This window comes from Athene noctua, chromosome 11 (genome assembly GCF_965140245.1).
Source record: "Athene noctua chromosome 11, bAthNoc1.hap1.1, whole genome shotgun sequence".
Lineage (NCBI taxonomy): Eukaryota > Metazoa > Chordata > Aves > Strigiformes > Strigidae > Athene > Athene noctua.
In genome coordinates this window covers 16,884,393-16,890,956 of record NC_134047.1, presented here as the reverse complement: position 1 = coordinate 16,890,956, position 6,564 = coordinate 16,884,393, and positions in this window count along the sequence as shown.

The following is a 6,564-nucleotide window of genomic DNA, read 5'->3' as shown; positions in this document are numbered from 1 at the left end:
CTTAAAGTTTTTGGGAGTTTATTGGTTTATTTCTAACCACCCTGGAGCCTGCTGCAGCAAATCCCTGATGACTGAATATTTGGAAGTGGCTGCTTAGCATTGACAAGAAGCACTTGCCTTAGTTAAGGCAGCTCTGTGTGAAAGTGCATGCCTGGCCTGGTGTTCATTACTCCGAGATAAGATCAGTACAGGGAATCAAAATACCATGCTGCAAGTAGCTAAACAAAACATTTAGGAAGGAAATATTACCAGCCTGGGGATTTGACTGCCTTTGAGACTCCTAGTCAATATACCTGGCAGAGCTGACATATTTTCTGCCTTCCACTGAACCATGGTAAAGGCTTCTCTACCACGTGCTAATCCCCTGCCAACCCACGGGACAGGCTCCTGCAAGGTCTGCTATTGCAACAGTTGCTGGGGGAAACTGCCTACTCATGGGGCTGGAGATAGTTAAAATCTTGGACTTGAGCAAGATCGCATTTCACTCGCTGTTCTGCTTTTCTGTTGGGAGAGGTTGAAAAGTTACCAAAGAGCAAGGAGTGTGCTTAACGACAGCATCCATCAGGATTGCACCAGGCTCACCCTTCGTCTGCTTACGGCACCGCTGCAGCTGTCGGCATCCAGCACCAAATGTGAGGGTGTAAAAAAACAATAATCGGGGTTTTAAGGAAGGGGGACCTCAACCAGCCGCCAAAGCTACCTTCTGCTTACCTTGCAACGGACAGTTCTTCACAGACGAGCTTCCCTTCTTCAAAAGCAAAACAAAAGTTGTGCCAAGTGCTTCTTGGATTAGACCGAAGAGGAAGAGTTTCCAGCCTCGCCCAGTGCTCATTTACTGCCATCATGCCTTGATTGCTTTGGCTATAGGATGTGAGGTTTTTACTACATTAAATACTAAAACAAACGTGCTGATAATTTGCATTCATTGCTGGAGTAGCAGGTTTCATCTGCATTAATTTTGCTGGGTTTTTTTCTGCTCTTCCTCACCAGCCAGAGTTCAGTGGGGAATGTTTGTTTAAAGCTAAGGAGGGCAGGAGTCATTTAGGCCCTCACAAGGTGAGGGGACGAGAAGCACAGTTTGTGTCAGAGATCATTCACTATCGCTACCCTTTCCAGATCAGAGACTGGGGTGGAAGCACGGCCGGCAGAAGTCTTTTCCTAGAGAGTTAGGCGTGGGCTGAACCATAACGCTGCTTGTGAAAGTAACTCCTGACCACGCGCGTCCGACAGTTGCAGAGGAGCTTTGTGCTTCCCCTCCACACGCCAGCAGAGAGGAGCCGCTGGAGCCATCGCTGCAGTGCGGGAAAGCAAAGTGCAGCTGTGAGACCCGTTAGCGCTGCCTGCTAAGGGTGAGGCCGCTGTGGCCTCTCCCCGCTGCTGCCGAGCGCTGGGTTAAAGCTTTCTCGGGAAAGCTGGTGGCTAATGGGCCCTTCCCGGGGCTCTGGAGCACCGACACAGTCTCGTCCCTGGAGAAAGCAGGGAATGGAGATTACTTTTGAACTCTAAAATGATTTTTGGTTTCCTTATCACTCCCTTCCCATGCTTCGGGTTCCCTCACCCTTCACCGTGCTGCAGCAGAGCCGCCCTTCTCCGTCTCTGACACCTTCAGCGAGGACATTAGCTATGGGCACATCCTTCCACTGGATACAGCCCCCCCTACACCCCGAGAATGGCACCATTTCTGCCCCTTTTTGGGGGTCACCTGCACCAAAAGGCAGCAATTTTCCACCAGATGAGGCTCATGCCACAGCATCAGGGGCCAGGGTGCTGCCCCGAGCTCCCTGTGGGAAGCCCCCCAGGCCCCCACCACCCCAGCTTTGGCGAGGCCGGGAAGCTGCAGCTCTTGCTTTGCAGTTCCCTGCTGTCCCAGCCGGTGCCTGTGCCGAGCTGGCAGGCTGCCTGCGTGGAGGGGAAGGGCGAAGAAAAGCTATTTTGAATGTTAAACAAGCAGAAAAAACTTTAGTACCAGCTTTCCATGGCCGGCACTAGCAGCGAAGGCAAAACACTCCTTTGATTTGGCCTTGATGTTCACCTTGAAGCTCTAATCACCTGGAGGAGAACCACAGTGGAAATAAATCTGGTATTCAGGCAGGTAAAAGCCTTTTAATCAGCCCCAGGTTGGTCTCAGTGATACAATGTCATTTCAAAACACTTCAGACTGCAACAAAAGCTACATCCTTAAAATGGCAGCTAATTAATTTTCCTGTCCTGCTAACTTAATCCTTTTTCCAGCCAAGAAAGGCAAATGGGAGTTCATGAAGCAGCGAGGCAGCCAGGAGCCTGGCAGCGTGAGCAGGAACACAAGCCCCAGGGCTCTCTGGCAGGGGCCCAGGCTGTGCAGTGTCATGGCTTACCAGGACATTTTAAAAGTAAAGGGAGAGAAAGAAAAATGTAAAAGGTGACATTTGGATTATCAAACCAAAGGCTCGTCCTCGGCTAGTGGTCCCGGGGAACCTACAGACCCCCACGCAGATAGACACAGTGATTTACTCCCAGTTTGTAGCCCCAGTGTAACCCGTGCTGCCAGGCAGAGCACCCGGTGCTGGCAGTGCCCTCCGTGCCCGGGCTGGTGCTGGCTGAACCAGTTTCCCCGGGATTTGCTGGAGGCATGCTGTGTGTGATGCCGGACTTAATTTTGGATTAAAAAAAAAAAAAGGGGGGGGGGGGGGAGAAAAAATGTCCCCTCCTCCCCCAAGGTATTTCTGCTGTATATTTTAGAGAAGCTCAAGGCCACCCGTGCAAGGCCAGCGCTGATGCCCTCCGAGCCCCAGGCTGCTCCAACATCCCCTGTCCCTGGTCTCTGCTGCAGCACAGGATTCGGGAAGAGCGCCTGGTGTGCCCAGCAAATGCTGAAGCAGCGATTTACTCCCCCATCCTGGACGCAGAAGTGCACAAAACAAGACGCCTCAAAAAGCAGTTTTGGAGGAGCAAGTTTGGCAGGTGCTCCGAAGAGCTGCTCACTTCCCCAAGTCCACACGAAGCTGTTGCTCCTCAGGCCATTACCAGAGCCTCCAAGGCACCCCCAGGCCTGGGCTCAGCCCCCAGCAAAGGCAGCCCCACGGAAAGGCATCACCTCCCCAGCACAACACAAAGCACGTGGAGGGGGGAGAAGGGGTCAAATAATCCTCCTTCTCCCAAGACCACCACACCGCTTCTGGTTGGCAGCCTCTCACCACACAGGGATCTCTGTCCAGGGACCTTGGGGAAAGCAGCGCCATTTCCATGTCAAAGTTACCACAACCACTTTAGAGCAGAAACCAGCAGCTACTTCAATACCTATTTGAATCCAGCAGCTTCAGATCTCAAAGAAAAAGCCACAGCGGAGCGAGACCCCATGTTCATCTCACATGGGAGGGACACACATAGCGTGTGGGGTGCAACAGGGCTGGTTAATAAACCCAGGTCTACTGCAAGTACGGCCATGGTGCTGCCTTGGGTTGTCCAGGGCTGGTGGGAGAGGAAAAGCTCCAAAAGAGACAGGCTGAGCTGTCTCCCAGCCCGGCACCATGTGAACAGGGGCCAGGGGAGGTCTGCAAGGTGCTCTCCTCTCTGCCTTTGCTTCTCGTGCTCATGTGGTAACTGCAGCACTTAAAAGGGCCAGAAATGAAGCTCAGCCCCACCCTGTTCTGGGGAGCAGAGCAATGGGACGCTCAGAGATCAGCTAACGCACAGTTAAGACAGAAGCACCAAAAGAAAAGGGGTGGGTCACGTCAGATGCAGTTCCAGAAAGAGCAGAGCAGACATCCAAAGGCACGGCACTGCGACACTCCAGCCACATGCTGAGGACATGCGCTCGTCTCCCCCAAGACACCGTCTTGGTGCAGGTTTCCATATTGTGAGGAGCTCCCCAGCTGCATGTCCATGCCCAAGGATGAATGGGACAAGACCTTCATTGGTATTTTCAACCTCTTACTGGTTTCCTATCGCAATGAGAGCAGCCCCTGCTCGCCTCAACAGAGTGGGCACCCTGAGTCCAGGGGTGCAAGGCAGACCCTGGGAAGGACAGCCCGCTCTGCTTACATCTGTAGGCATGCAGGATTTCACCACCTTGAACCCAGACAAAAACCAGCTTTCAGCTGCCCTGCGAGGTCAGAGCCTCCTCAGGGTCCTGTTGTCTGCACTTCTGGAAAAAGCCATCACTCAATTATCCAGCAAGAGTTTCCCATCACAGCCCAGGCCGTGACTCACCAGCAAGCGCCTTTCCTCAGGGGAATTCACGGCCAGTTCCCAGGGATCGGTCTCACCCCTTCACCTGCAGCAAGGCGCAGGGATAGCGCTCGCTGAGCATCCTTCCTCGCACGCCGAGCCCCAGCATGCCCTGCCCGCACCCAGCAGGCCAGACGCTGCCGCCGCAGCGCTGCAAGCGCCACACGTTGGCACTCCTGTTTTCTGACAATACTCCCACAGGAGGATTTGCGGAACGTGATGCACTCAAAACAGGCTCTTCCTGAGATCGTCAGTCCCCCACTGTCTCCCGTTCCCACTGACGATCATTTTGGATAGCAGCCCCTACGCTCTGTCTGCTTCTTGTATGCAGAGGGAGGAGCCCTGAATCCAGGGATGCCAGTGGAATTTAAAAATACACTTTTACACAGCTGAGAGAAAAAAAGCGCCGGAGCAGCTCAGGTCAGAAGCCAGAACTCGACGTTAAAGAAGAGGCAGTACCACTACAAGTGCCTACAGACTAGGGCAACTTCTCCACAGCCCCCCTACCTCTCTCTTTCCAAGCTCCTGCTTTTTTCCAGCCCCACAAACACACTTCCAGCAAAAGGCACCCACTTCAGCCACCTCCACATGGAAGAGGGCTGTAGGGAGCCTGTTGTGTCCCCACCCCACGCTCCTCCCATGCCAGACCCAGGCTGGCAGGTCGGAGAGCACAGAGGAGCCCCCCGTCACACACAAGAGCCCAGCAGCCAGCCTGTTGTTTTGCGGTGGGATTTTCAACACCAGGGTTGTTCAATGTACAAGACCAAATTAGGGCATGGATTTTATAATCATCTTTGCTAGTGACACACTACACGACCTTGGGTAAGTCCCTCCATCCATCTTTAAAGACTCTTTCAGAGGAGTGCCACAAAACTTTAATTAGCAGCCCTAAAAGTACTCAAGATAGTTTGTCTCTTCCAAAATAACCAACTGCAGATGAATTGGAACAACCTTATTTTCAAATTCTGCAAGCAACTGGGATCGAGGCTGCTCTCAGATCAGTCACTTCAACAACATAATCAAAGTTAAATGTGCCAGCTGTGCATGAAGGATTTTAATATGCTGCATGGACTGGAAAATAGCTTGAAGAACCAATGTTATTTTTCCATGGCTGGGATGTCACTGTCGAACAGCTGCATTATAATCATCTGCAATCAGCAAAATGCCTTTTTTTTTTTTTAATCACTTTTTAGTCTTGGAGAAGAGGGCTCATTTTTATTTTTGTCCTACTCAGGAAAGCACCCTCAAATCCTAAGGCAGCCACTACCAAGAGATCAGGCAGCTACTACAGCAGTATAGGCTGATCAAAACACCTTCAACTGTCTACAATCAAACCCCAATTATATCGACAGCTTTAAAAGTTGCACCCAGACAGCAGCTGCTGACACTGTTACCACCATCTCAAGAAACAGTATGTGCATTTCCACAAATCCATCAAAAATCCAGCCCCAGCTGCCAGAAGGCAGTTACCTATTGCCACATATCCAAGACCTGGGATGGCTCCAGAGCAGAGTCCTTCCCCATGGAAAACCTGAGTGCAGCCCAGCATCATTCTCTGCAAGGCCCACCTCTGCACCAGCAGATGGGTCACAGCTGCAAGATGAAGCAAGAGGGGAAATCTTCCAACTTCTTTACAAAAGGATGAACCTCTCTTTGATATATTCTACATATTAAATATTTACAAATAAAATCTAACACTAAAATATGCACATACTTCAGAGAAAATGACAAGAAACAGACTGACCATGCAAATAGAGCTCTGCCTTTTGAACTACCAAAATGCTTTATAAACCTCTCCTCCTGTTTCACCATCCTGTGAGGCTGTGTAAGTATTTTACAAACAGGCACATACCATGAGGATGCTTCACAAATAGCTCTCTGTCCCTCCTACCAGCTGCTCAGCAGTGGCGAGTGGAGCACTGGGATACACAGCAAATTGCCAGAGGTGCCCAATATTTTAAGGGACATTATGCAAGACTGCTTGCATTAGAAGAGTGACAGTGATTGAGATGACAGCAAGCATACATAAATGCCAAATACCCAGCTACTTCCAGTGCTGTTGGAGCTGATCCAGGACTAGAACATAGCCATGAAAATTCCCACTGCAGATGTGAAGATGAAACTTCCCAAAGCTCTCAAAACAACCAAATATCCAGCAATAATCTGATCGTAGGTTTTCATTCCACTGCCCTTTCCCAGGCCAAACTATTCTTCTGGACTTCACCATAAAGTGTTTAAGAGCTTCAGCCCAAGCTCAGAGTCTTAAGAAATATGAAGCTTCAGCTTCTTTGACAGCTTCCCAGCTCACGGCAAAGGGTGATTTTGTTTTCTTTACATGGCCCCAGCAATCACCATTCC